Source organism: Monodon monoceros, unplaced genomic scaffold (assembly GCF_005190385.1).
Source record: "Monodon monoceros isolate NGI ecotype Baffin Bay Population unplaced genomic scaffold, NGI_Narwhal_1 Super_Scaffold_19, whole genome shotgun sequence".
Taxonomy (NCBI): domain Eukaryota; kingdom Metazoa; phylum Chordata; class Mammalia; order Artiodactyla; family Monodontidae; genus Monodon; species Monodon monoceros.
In genome coordinates this window covers 35,163,026-35,176,274 of record NW_021703775.1, presented here as the reverse complement: position 1 = coordinate 35,176,274, position 13,249 = coordinate 35,163,026, and positions in this window count along the sequence as shown.

Below are 13,249 nucleotides of genomic sequence, written 5' to 3'. Positions count from 1 at the left end.
GCTCAGGGAAAAGAGATGAAGTGTGATTCTCTCAGCAAAGTCTAGTAAGCTCAAAGTACACACATTTACAATTAAGAGAGAGAGAGAGATGGCAACAAGGAAGCATAAAAAGCATCGTAGAACCATATCTCAAAAAGAACTATAAAAAAAAAAAGAACTATAGCATGGTCACTGGCAAGTGGAGCAGACAAGAATCAAACAGATTAAAAACTCTACTAAATTTTTAAGAGAGCTGTATTTGAGCCACCCACCTAGACCAAAAGAGACTCTAACTTTTTGAGATTTAAAACAAACGTTGGGCTTCTCATTGTCCACCATCAGAAACCGGGCTGAGAACGCTGCTCAGTCCTGAAAGAGGCATATTCCTCAATGTCTGTCTCAGATTCAGCCAAAGAGGAAAATGAAAAACGAAGAATCTTCCAGAAGGCATAGCCAGGTACCACAAAGAACAGTGAGCAAAAGGAGCTTCTCAAAATCAAGGCTTAATCAGATAACATTCCTTAATCAAGTAACCACAGGTAGGGGGCCCTCGAAAGTTCTCCGCAGCAGGATTTCAGAATTCCTACAGACCCCTATTTGCTGTGTATTTGCCATTTTCCCCAAGGAGAGTATCTATTACAATTATCTTGTTCCTGTACTACCATTATATACTGGATGGGAGGACATAGGTGTTTGGGGGTTTTTTTGTTTTTGTTTTTAATTTCACAGGTACAGGTAGAAGCAGCATCATGATTTGAAACTGACATATCTTACCCAGAGGTCTCAGATTGCATGGGATTTTGAGGCTTTCTTCCTTAGGGAGTGGATGAGTATATTTTGCATGTCAGAAATGGAGTGAGTTAAATATTTGGTGACCAAAAGGGGATTAGCCATTAGGGCTGTTCTATATATTCCAGTTGTTCTTCCAGAGACATGATAGGATTGTATTTCCCTGCCTTTTGACACTAGATATAGACAGGTAATTTACACTGGCTAGTGCAATGTGAGTATAAAGGATATGTGTCACAGGAAAACCCTTTGAGAGCCAGTGCATTATTCACATGTTTCTCTTCTCTCTTACTGTAGTGATCACAGAAGCACATGTTGAGATTTGGTCCCTAAGTCACCATGATGAACAGACCCTCTTCTTGACCTGGATTCTGCAGGTAGAGTGAGCAAGAAATAAATATTTGTTGTGATCAAGGCTCTGTGATAAGGGGGTTGTTTGTTACTATAATAAAAGGTAGCACAAAATTCCTTAATTCATTGAGACCACTTCCTTCACAAAGGAACTTCGCAAGTAAGAGCAATTTCAACCAACCTGAGATAAAGTTTTCTTTTTTAAACTAACCTAATAAATTGTATTTCCCAATAGTAGGTGAAACTGTTTGCCAGAAAATTCTGTCATTGATAGAACCAACAAACTAATCTCCAACCATCTATGCTCGGCCATTTCATTATAGAGTTAGGCAACAATTTGTGCTATATAATGTGAAATGAAAGGCAATTATCTGGTGAATTTTGTCAGGTTAGATGACTAGCATGGATAACATTTTCCCACGATGCAGCAAAATTTTGTTCTCCCTTGACTTATCCCAAGATAGCAGCTGCAGTTTTTATTGTGTTTTACCTTTCTAGGAAAAGTCAACAGGAACAAACAACTGGTTGTCGGGGAGGGAGTGAGTCTCCAACGGAATTTTATAAAGATAAAGGATGTTCTTTTTATTTTCTTTTTTAAATTAATTAATTAATTCATTTTTGGCTGTGTTGAGTCTTCATTACTGCACGCGGGCTTTCTCTAGTTGCGGTGAGCAGGGGCTACTCTCTGTTGCGGTGCTCTGACTTCTCGTTGCAGTGGCTTCTCTTCTTGCAGAGCACGGGCTCTATGTGTGCAGGCTTCAGTAGTTGTGGCACACGGGCTCAGTAGTTGTGGCTCGCGGGCTCTAGAGCACAGGCTCAGTGGTTGTGGCGCACGGGCTTAGTTGTTCCGTGGTATGTGGGATCTTCCCGGACCAGGGCTTGAACCTGTCTGTGTCCCCTGCATTGGCAGGCGGATTTTTAACCACTGAGCCGCCAGGGAAGACCTAGGATGTTCTTATTTCAGTTATTTTAGATATATGTGTGTGTGTAAAGTATATTGTATTATATTTCTATATAATCTTTTTATTCTCTATTATTTTTTAAAGGGATTATTACATTTATTTGTGCTTTCAGTTTTTGTACAACCATGTAGCTTCTCAAATAGGGATAAAATCGATTAAGGAGAGACTGCAATACTTGAAGGAAGAGGAGTTTTTTTCTTCCTTGTAGAATACAAATATAAGCAGAACTCAGCATCCCAGCATCATTTAATTGACAAGAGTTTCCATAAAGAAAGGAGTCTAGGAATAGTTCAGCACAAAAGGCCTCCCAAGGAGGCCACAGTGACCCCTGTGTGTCAGAAAAGCAGAGTGGAAGAAAAATACTGCAGTCATGGGGCCTCAACAGAAGTTCACTCTTTCCCCTGTCAAAAAAAATATGACTGCTTAGCTTGTGATTTGTGGGTTTCAGGGTAAGCAAAAAAGTTTCTGTAATTTTCAAGAAACCTCTAGATTCTTAAAGCAGAGCCATGAGTGGGTAGAGGGCATGCTATGAATGCAGGGTGGAGCGATCGTAAAGCTAATGAAGCGTGTGTTTCAGGACTCCTCCCTTGCACAGGCCTCCTCCAAGGTCCTAGGAAGGGATGTAGTAATTCTGTATTTATAATTTTTTAAAGGATTGCCCCCTATATCATACAAGCTTCAGGCCTCTGAACTTATATCTGCTTCTGTATGGAGGTAGCAAGCTGGCTAGAAAGCATTGTCACATCTTCAGGTGTTGCGGGTCAGGTGCAGGATACACAGAAATAGGAAATTAATCCTTCCCTGGGGAAAGGAGACATGAGAGCAGGACCAGCTACAAAATTGCAGGGCCTGGGACAAAATGAAAATATAGGGCTCTTTGTTCAAAAAGCAGGAAACGTGTTTTGTTAAAGGGACCAAAATATAAATCTTTTTCCTTTCTTCTACTTTCTCTCTCTCAACATGTCACAGAGTTTTAAATTTGCTATTTAATGAGGTTCTTTCTTTCTTTTTTGTTTTTACTTTTTGGCCGCACTCCGCGGCATGTGGGATCTTAGTTCCCCAATCAGGGATCAAACCTGGGCTCTCTGCATTGGAGGCGCAGAGTCTTAACCACTGGACCACCAGGGAAGTCCCTAAATTTGCTATTGAATGTAGTGCTCCCTCAGGCATGGGGATCCTCTTGTGGTGAATGTAGAACCTCTCAAGCAGTGGAGAGGTGGCCCCATGTGACCCACCAACTGCTGGGTCCAATCCCCGCCACTAGCCACTAGACCAATGTACTGCTTCCTGGACAGGGTTGAGGAAGTCTCCCCTTCCCCCCAGGCTACTGCCCCAACCCACAGTGGACAAGAGACCCCTGGATTCACTACATTCTTGGATCATGGGTGGGCTAGAGGCTCATTCTGCCAAGTCCCTGATCAACATGCTGTGGTGCTGTCAGCCCAGGGCAGGGATGGCACTTCCCATGCCTGCCTGACCCCAACCTCCCTATGCCCACTCCCAGGTTCCCACAGGGGGGAAAGGGCAACAGCCACTACTGGGTTGAAGCAGTGAGGGGGGAGGCTGGGTGGGTCTCTGGGAATCAGAGAACAGGGTAGTGAGCAGTGGAGAACCCATCCAGAGAGGTGGTGGGAGGTGGGACTGTGCACGAGCTGAGGCTCCAATCCCCAGACACATGTTTCACTGCCCCATCAGACTGCAGTTACAAAACACAAATTTGAAGATAAAAGTACGAAGAACTTCAAGATGGTGACCACAGAACATTAAACACTGAGCATGGAGCCCCTGGGAGGCTGTACCCATGAAGGTGGTCCTGCTTGAGAGTTTGATGTGCCAGCCAGAGTTGAAGCTAATATCCATTATTACATATCAACTACTACAACTCTGTTCCAGGACGGCTTGATTATGTCTCAACTTAGAAGATTTAGACAGGAAAAGGATTTATTTTTTTCCAGTCCTTACTTTCAACAGAGCTCTATGGAATCTCCCCTTCCTACTCCTAACAGCTTATAGAAGTTCTAAGGAAGTTAAGATTCCTAGCTGTCAGATTCCACAGCTACCCATTTTGATCACTAAAACTCTGTCTATTTAAAGACTTTAGTCTCATTGTCAATTGAAATCTCATTTCCCCTTCTCCCAGGGCAGAACTGAGCTGGGGCCCTGATTATTAAAGAGCCTAGTTCTGAGATGTCTCCTCCTTCCCTCTTCCAAAGTTGAACTTCGCAGTGTTGGGCAGGACAGGCAAGTGACTGGGACAAGGATCTCTTCCTCTCTCAGTGGGTTGTTGCTTCTCTCTGGTTAACACTGTGGTTCTGAAGATGCCTTCTGTGTGACAGTCCAATTCTGCCCACCTTGTAGGGTGCATGTGTGAGTTCTTCAGAGGCAAGGCCTTCCCAATGTAGGAATCCTTGAAGTGGGAGGTGCCACCCCAGCTCTCCCCCAAGGGAAGATGACCCACAAGCCTGATATTCTTCCTCCTTCTAGTCTCTTTTTAATACATAGTCCAAGTGTGGGATGGGTGGGTAAGGCAACGATCCAGGATAAATCAGTTGGTTTTGGTCTGTTTTAGGAATCTTGGAAAAGGGGTGTTGTCCCCATTGTTGATAGCTGTCTTACAATGTATGGTATAGACTCATTTTGTTTTGGACTGGGCCCTAGTTGCTAAGTCCTGGGCAATAATAACCTTTTTTAAAAAACACATGCATCAATAAATAGGGATATTAGTAAAAGTCTTAACTTGGTTCTTCAGGACCATTGCAAGGTCGCCACCTCTTTCTGGCCAAGGTTCAGGGCAGGCTTGAGATGCAAGTTGCCTGAAATGGGAGCATTATGAACCAAATCGGGGCAATCAGCCCAAAACTAAACCACTAAGTCCAAGTGCGCGGGTAGAGAATAGAGACTGGTGTGGACCTCAGAATCTTCAGAGACAGACTGAGGGGAGTAAAGAGGTTGCAGAGGAGGATGGATGCTTTTTTACTGTAGGCGTTTTCTTGTGGCCCTCAGCCCACTTATGTGAGCAGGATAAATGAATTAAAAGCAGACAATCTGAAGATTTGACATGAAAATGATATTTGCACACTGAGAATGGTGAGAAAGAATGCATTAATTACACTTTTCAGATTATAGCCAATAAATTAGTTATTTCTGGTTTGAGTCATCCTGGACTATGTAAGAACCACATAAAACAGTGAAAATAGTGTATAATTGTGGAAAGCTTTGTCCACTTATCAAAAAATATTTGATGAGCCAGACCCATTATGTGTTCTGGGGATACAGCAGTGACCATGACAATGACTCTTGATGCCCTGAAGCTCATCTTTGTCCTCTGTAATAGCTTTCTATATTTGAAACATGATCATCTATATAAATAATGTGATTATTTGACCATAAATTTTTGAGTAGGTGTATGCCTTATTCATCTCTGTATTCCTAGTACCTAATACCCTGACTAACACCTAGAAGGTTCTCAAAAATTATTTGTTGACTAAGTGGATCCATTTGTAGTGAGAATAGTATAGCTCTTGAAATCCATCCAAAATGCACATATTGTTAATTTAGTGTGACTAAAACTTCATGAAACCAAAATCCATCTCATATATTCTGAAGTGTCACACCAAAAAAGTATTTGGATTAATGAAGTTATATAGAAAATATTCTTATAAAGGATATATTCAGAGATCAGTCAGGAGTTATTTTTGTTTGCTTCCATTATTGCTATTCCTCTGTGCCAACAATTTGCTGCTCGAAGTTGTTTTTTTTAATGGAATCTTTGTAGTAGATTAAATCCAGCTGGCTTCAAATACTACAGGGGAAGATGTGGTGGGGGGAAGGGGACCCAGATGGCCACATCTCCAGGGAATTCTGTGACCTCAGTGATGACCGACTGAAATTCCTAGACTTTCCTTGTGCAAGAAATTCTATGTTCCTGAGAATTCTTGTTATTTTTTTATTGAGGTAAAATTCATATAACATAAACCTGTACTGAGTTCCAAACCATTTTCATCATCCTAAAAGGAAACCCCATACATATTAAGCAGTAACCCTGGGAATTATTTAATATTTGGCTCCAGGTAATAAGCATTAATCCTATCAGCTCTGTTATAGAGGAATAACACGAAAATTATTTTCCTGCCAAAAGTATAAAAATAGTTATTTAATAATAGGATTTGCAGGCCCAGCCAGGGGCCAGTCTGTGATTCCAATGGTGATGCCTTCCTGACCTCTGACTCTGAACACGTGGGTATGGTCTGCCTTCCAGAGGGGCAGCAGTAATATCTCTGCACAGACTTTACAGCCTCTGACAAAGCTACCTGGGTGATCCTAGAAGACCAAAGTGTCAACTGAGTTTTGAAGAATATTTAAGGTTTTCAGACTTAAGTGATTTTGAATTATCAACAACCAGGCAATCAGGAGATTTAGTAAGTGGTTAAAAAGAAGAGTGTGGATTCAAAGTTTATAAATGGGCTGGAAAGTGAAGAAAGCCACAAACACTACACTAACAGCCTCCAGAAATGGCCTCTTTACAACTTTGACTACATTGATGGAGAATGTGTGCTGGGGAAGGGACTCATGTATTTAGAGGAAGGACCAAGAGGCCTCTCAGAGAGAAACTCTGTCCTAATAGAAGAGCCTGGAGGAAAAGTTTGGGCCAGAAACAAAGGTTGAGTCACCAGAAGGGCATGGTTTCTCTGATTCCAGCGCTACATTTGTCAAGATTCCTCTCCTAGCCCAGATTTCTCTTGGGGCTCAAGTTGGGGTGGGGTAGGGTGTGGGACATGGTAAGTAAAAAATGGAAAATCGAAAGAGCTGCATAGCTAAAAAGGAGGAGTACTGAACTAGACTAAGGCATCTCATCCATTCAACAAATACGTTTGGGAAGAACTAAGTGTTGGGCGTTTGTTAGACAAGGATGATATAATGGTAAATAAGACAGATATAGTCCCTTTCCACAAGAATTTTATAGGAGGTAGATATTTAAAATAGGACTACATAAATCCCAATTATTGAACAGGGAAACTACCATGGTTGGGAAGGATAGGGAAGGCTTTTCTGAGGAAACAGCGGCTTCAGCTGAAACCTGAAGGATAAGGAGTTGGGAAGGGTGTGTAAATGTTTTTTGAGGTGGGAGGAGCTTGAGTTTGAGGCCAGCGGGGCCAAGTACAGGGGCTGGAGGGAGAAGCCGCAGGACGCAGCTTATGAAGGAGAATGTTCTGCTAGCAAACACACCCGGACCCAGGCAGGGCAGAGAGTCCTTCCCTGTTGTAAGGCTGCGGGGTGTGAGCTGAACTAGGGCCTTGAAGGGCTTGGTAAAAGGTTTGTCAGGTGTCCCGTTTCTCCTCCAGCAAAATGCATTAGGTCATTAATTTGGCCTGTCACATGCCTCAGGTGTCTATGTGACATTGTTTCAAAGGTGTGGATTCAATCTCTTCCAAGAAAGTCCAGGATTATTCCAGAATCTGGATCAAGTCTCATACCAGGAGCCAAAACTAAGGCATGTGGTGCTGGCAGTGTCCTTCCTGGTTAACATTTCTGGCTCAAACTGGGGGCACATTTCTCATGCATAAATCTGCATGAGAAACCCCTCACAACATTAACTCCTCTCTGGTAGGAAGGGTATGGCTATGTTTGTGTTTCTCCTAGCATCACTCCTTCACCAGGAGTGAGCAGCCTGAAGAGTCATAAATCTTTCAGTTATATCAGGGCCAGGCTTCCCATCAGATATTTGGGTAGAACTACTATGAATGGGGACAGAACCTGCAGCCACCCTTTGCTCTAAGAGGCCAGGAAAGTTGTCCTTCTTGTTTGAAGCAGTATCCCAGCACCTGGCACAGTGCATACTGTGTGGCAGGGAGTCAGTAAATACCTTTGTAATGAATGAGTGGAAGTTCAGCACAGGGCAGACAGTTCTGCCAAGGCAGTTCCCAGCTAACCCAAAAGATTAGCATTCTCTGCTCTTAGAGATGTGAGAAACCAGCAGCTAAAGCAGTGATTCTCATCCCTGCCTGCACATCTTGGAAATTTTTTTTTAAATGCATATACAATTTTATTTTGGGTATGTTTTTTAAAGTATACTTATAAAGAAATTAGGCTGGAAGTACATATGCCCAAATATTAACTTTTTGATAGTGAGATCATATAGAGTTGTTTCTTACTCTGTGGTACTTCTGCATTCCAAGGTAGGAATGTTAAAGAAAAACAAGAGCGTTAGTGAGGTATAATTGGCATACAATAAACTGCATATGTTTAAAGTGTCTATATAAGTTTTAACATATGAATACACCTGTGAAACCATCACCACAATCAAGATAATGAGCATATGGATCACCCCCCAAAGTTTCCTTGCATGTCTTTGTAATACTATCCTCTGTCCCATCTTTACCCCATCCCCAGGCAACAAGTAATCTGTTTCCTATCACCATAGATTAGTTTGGGTTCTCCAGAATTTTATATAAATGGGATGATAAAGTATATATTCTTTCTGCCTGGATTTTTTCACTCAACATAATTATTTTGAAATTCATTCATGCTGTTTGTATCAGTAGTTCATTCTTTTTATTGCTGAGTATTATTGCATTGTACATACATGTAATATATTTATCCATTTGCCTGTTGATGGACATTTGGGTTGTTTCTAATTTTTAGTTACTACAAATGAAGCTGCTATAAACATTTATGTTCAAGCCTTTGTGTGGATGTATGTTTTCATTTATCTTGGGTTAATTCCCAGGATTTGAGTGTAAATTCCTAGGTAGGCATATGGCTTAACTTTTTAAGAAGCTGCCAAACTGTTTTCCAAAATGGCTGTACCATTTTGCATTCCCACCAGCACTGTATGAGAGTCCCAGTTTCCTCTCTGGCTTTTGGTATGGTTAGTCTTTTGTATTTTAAACATTCCAGTGGACATATAGGCATATCGCTGTGGTTTTAATTTGCATTTCCCTAATGATTAATGATTTTGAGAATCTTTTCATGTGCTTATTTCCCATCTGAATATCTTCTTTGGTGAAATGTCTGTTCATATCTTTTGTCCATATTTTTGTAAGTGTGTTCTTATTGAGCATTAAGAGTTCTTTATGTATTCTGTATACAAGGCCTTTATCTGATATGTGATTTGCAAATATTTTCTCCCGGTCTGTGGCTTGTCTTTTCATTCTCTTCACAGTGTCTTTCGAAGAGTAGTTCTTAATTTGATGAAGTATAATTTATCAAAACATTAAAATGGATAACACTTTTGGTTGTGACATCTAAGGAATCTTTGCCTAACCCAAAGTCACCAAGATTTTTTTCTGTATTTACTTATAAAAGTTTCACAGTTTTAGGTTTTGTATTTTGGTCCATGATCCATTTTGAGTTAATGTTTTTATATGATAAGAGATGTGAAGTTCATTTGTTTTTGCATATAAATATCCCACTGTTCCAATACAATTTGTTTAAAAAAACAAAACACTATACTTTCTTCACTGGATTGCTTTGTTGAAAATCTATGAACCATATATGTGTAGATCTATTTCTGAATTCTCTATTCTATTCCATTGAACTACTTGGCTATTTTGACACCAATATCTTTAAGTCTTTAAGTCATGTAGTGTAAGTCCTCCAACTTTGTTCTTTTTTTTTCAAAATTGTTTTGGCTATTCTAGATTCTCTGCGCTTCCATACGAATTTTGGAATCAACTTGTCAATTTCTAAAAAAAAATGTCTGCTAAGATTTTGATTGAAGTTGCATTTGAATGTATAGATCAATTTAGAGAGAAATGACATCTTTAAAATATCAAGTCTTCAATCACTTGGGTGTTTAAAAAATACTGATGCCTGGCTACTCCAGACCAACTGAATCAAAATCTCTGGGCATGCGATATGGGTATCATTATTTTCTGAGAAATTTCTCAGGTGATTTTAATGTGCAGCCAGGTTGGTAAACAGTGAGCCCTGACATCTCTCTTAGTGGGGTTCTCCCCGTTTAATGCTCCCAAAGGGGAATAAGCCACGTTGAATAACATAAGGAATGATTGAAGGAACTAGTGATGCTGAGCTTTACAGAAAAACTTTCAAGGATACATGGACTTGAAGGGCTACCATGTAGGTGAGGAATTAGATTGTTTCTAATCCAAGAGACAGAAAGTTTAGAGAGTCAGATATCATTGCAGCCCAAGAAGGTGCTTTCTAACAGTCAGTGATGTCCTCAGAAACAATGGTCTTTCTGGGAAAGGAGACTGCTGCAGTCCTATAGGCTGGATAACTGTTTGGTGGGACAACATTTGCCATGCCCCTACTACTTACTAACAGAAAAGCTGCAGAGGTTTTTCAGCATCAGAAGAGTTCTTGCAAGAATGGTTTCGCTAACCGCTGTGAGTTTCTGATTCTATGAAATATTTCTTTAATAATTTTCATGAATTTTTCATGAAATGGCTATTAGTGTAGTCTTTGTTATAAGTTATATCTCAAAGTTGTTGGGGAAAAAGTAAAATATGTTACTTACGGGTAACTAGTTCTGTGTAAGGGATTAGAATACACAGGGGCATATAGCATTATATGGGAGAGACAGAAATGGTAATAATAAAGCAATCTTACTGAGAAAAGAAAGCTCAGAATGATGAAACTTCTGAGGAATGAATCTACCCTGTTGACTGCAAGAGCGGGGCAATGATATTGTGCTGTAAAATTTATATGGAGATAAAGTAGCTGCTAAAATATTTGACAGATTCAAAAATATAATTAGTTTTTTTTAGTGCACATGGAACGGTGACAATAACTGATATTTTGGGCCATAGAGTCTAAAAACATGCAAATGATTGACACTATATAGAGCATGTTCTCTGATTACAGTGGAATTAAGCTAGGAAATCAATAAAAAAAAATAATTAGAAAATTGCTAAGTATTTGGAAATTAAGTAATACACTTCGAAATAACCTATGGTTCTAAGAAGAAACCACATTTAATATTGGAAACTATTTTGAACTAAAAGGAATATTTTGTTTCATATTATGAAAACACAACATATTAAAACTAAGGTGCAACTTAAGTTGTGCTCAGAGTCATATTTGTAGCCATAAGTGTATATATTAGAAAAGAAGAAAGTCTGAAAATCATTTTAAGAAGTTAGGAAAATAATACCAACTTAAACCTAAAGGAAGTGTTAGAGTGAGTCATATGAAATTATCTGTATTCAACAATTTTTTACCTTTACAAACAGCAATTTCACTTTGTTCAACCTCATAGAAAGAAGGAAACAATAGAAAGCAGAACTTAAGTTATAATGGAACAGGAAACAAAGTTATAACAGTGAGAATCAAAACTAAAGTTGGTTCTTTATGAAGACTAATACAGAGGTTCTAGAAATGTAGTCTCAGGACTATTGGATGTCCCTGAGTCCAAGGGGTCCACAGGTCAAAAAGGTCAAAATTATTTACCTCCTTGCTCTCCCACTCCTCTTCCTCCTCATCATCATATATTATTTTCCTTTTTCATCCTCATTATCTCACAAGTATATAGTAAAGTTTTCCAGTGGTTACATGACACATAGTATTGCAACAGATTGAAACTAAAAGTAGATAAGAGAATCCAGCTGTCTTCTATTAAATCTGATATTAAAAGAAATTTGAAATCTGAAACAATGTCATTCTTGTCAATAAATTTTTGTTTTAAAAAATATTGCTATTTTCATTTAAACAGATCTTTTTATAAAATGATGTTACTTGTTAAAATGTAATGGGTTTTTAATGAATTAATAAATAAATATCTTTAAATTGTCACAATTTAAATTTCTAATATGATAAATATTGATACATATAGATAATGCAAAAGTTCCTTAAGGTCCTCAATAATTTTTAAGAGTGTAAAGGATCCTGAGTATCACTGGACTAATAAAATTGATTTGCCACTGATGAGGTTGGTCAAGAAAAAAGTAAAAAGAAGGCATGAATCTCTATGATAAGAAATAAAAAACAGATATGACTATATGCCCTACAGACATGAAAAAGATAATAAGATATTACAAACACTGTTACATTAACTCGTTTGAAATTTTAATGAATTGGCAAATTCCTAGAAAACATAGCTTACTAAAATCGATGCAAAAAGAAGTAGAAAGTATGAATAGTTCCATATTTATTTAAATATTTAAGCTCTAATTTAAAACCTCCCTCTGCCATATACAAAACCCCATCTAGACCTGATGACTTTGCTGGTGAATTCTACCAAACAATTAAAGAAGAAAGAACACCAATCTTAATTAAATCTTCAAGAGAATGGACTAAAAAGGGACACTTGCCAACTTATTTTTTTTTATTTTTATTTTATTTTTTTGGCTGAGTTGGGTCTTCATTGCTGCATGTGGGCTTTCTCTAGTTGCGGCGAGTGGGGGCTACTCTTTGTTGTGTACAGGCTTCTTATTGCGGTGGCTTCTCTTGTTGTGAAGCACAGGCTCTACGCGCGTGGGCTTCAGCAGTTGCAACACACAGGCTCAGTAGTTGTGGCATGTGGGCCCTAGGGTGTGCGGACTTTAATAGTTGTGGCATGTGGGCTCAGTAGCTGTGGCTCGCAGGCTGTAGAGCGCATGGCCAACTTATTTAATGAGACAAACATAATTTGGTGCTAAAACTTCATGGGGACGATACAAGAAAGGAACATCACAGGCTCTCTTTCATGACAGATGCAAAATTCCTAAACAAAGTATTAGCAAATTTAATCCAGTGATTCATAATAGGATAATACATCACAACCAATAGGATAATACATCACAACCAAGTTGAGTTTATTCCAAGAATGCAATGTTGGACTTCCCTGGTGGCACAGTCGTTAAGAATCTGCCTGCCAATGCAGAGGACACGAGTTTGATCCCTGGTCTGGGAGGATCCCACATATCACAGAGCAACTAAGCCCACGTGTCACAACTACTGAGCCTGCATGCCACAACTACTGAAGCCTGCATGTCACAATTACTGAAGCCCGTGCAACTAGAGCCCGTGCTCAGCAACAAGAGAAGCCACCACAATGAGAAGACCACACACCGTGATGAAGAGTAGCCCCCACTCGATGCAACTAGAGAAAGCCCATGCACAGCAAAGAAGACCCAATGCAGCGAAAAAAAAGAATGCAATGTTGGTTTAATATTGATATTTAAAAATCAATCAATGTAATTCATGACATTAATGGAATAAAGGATATC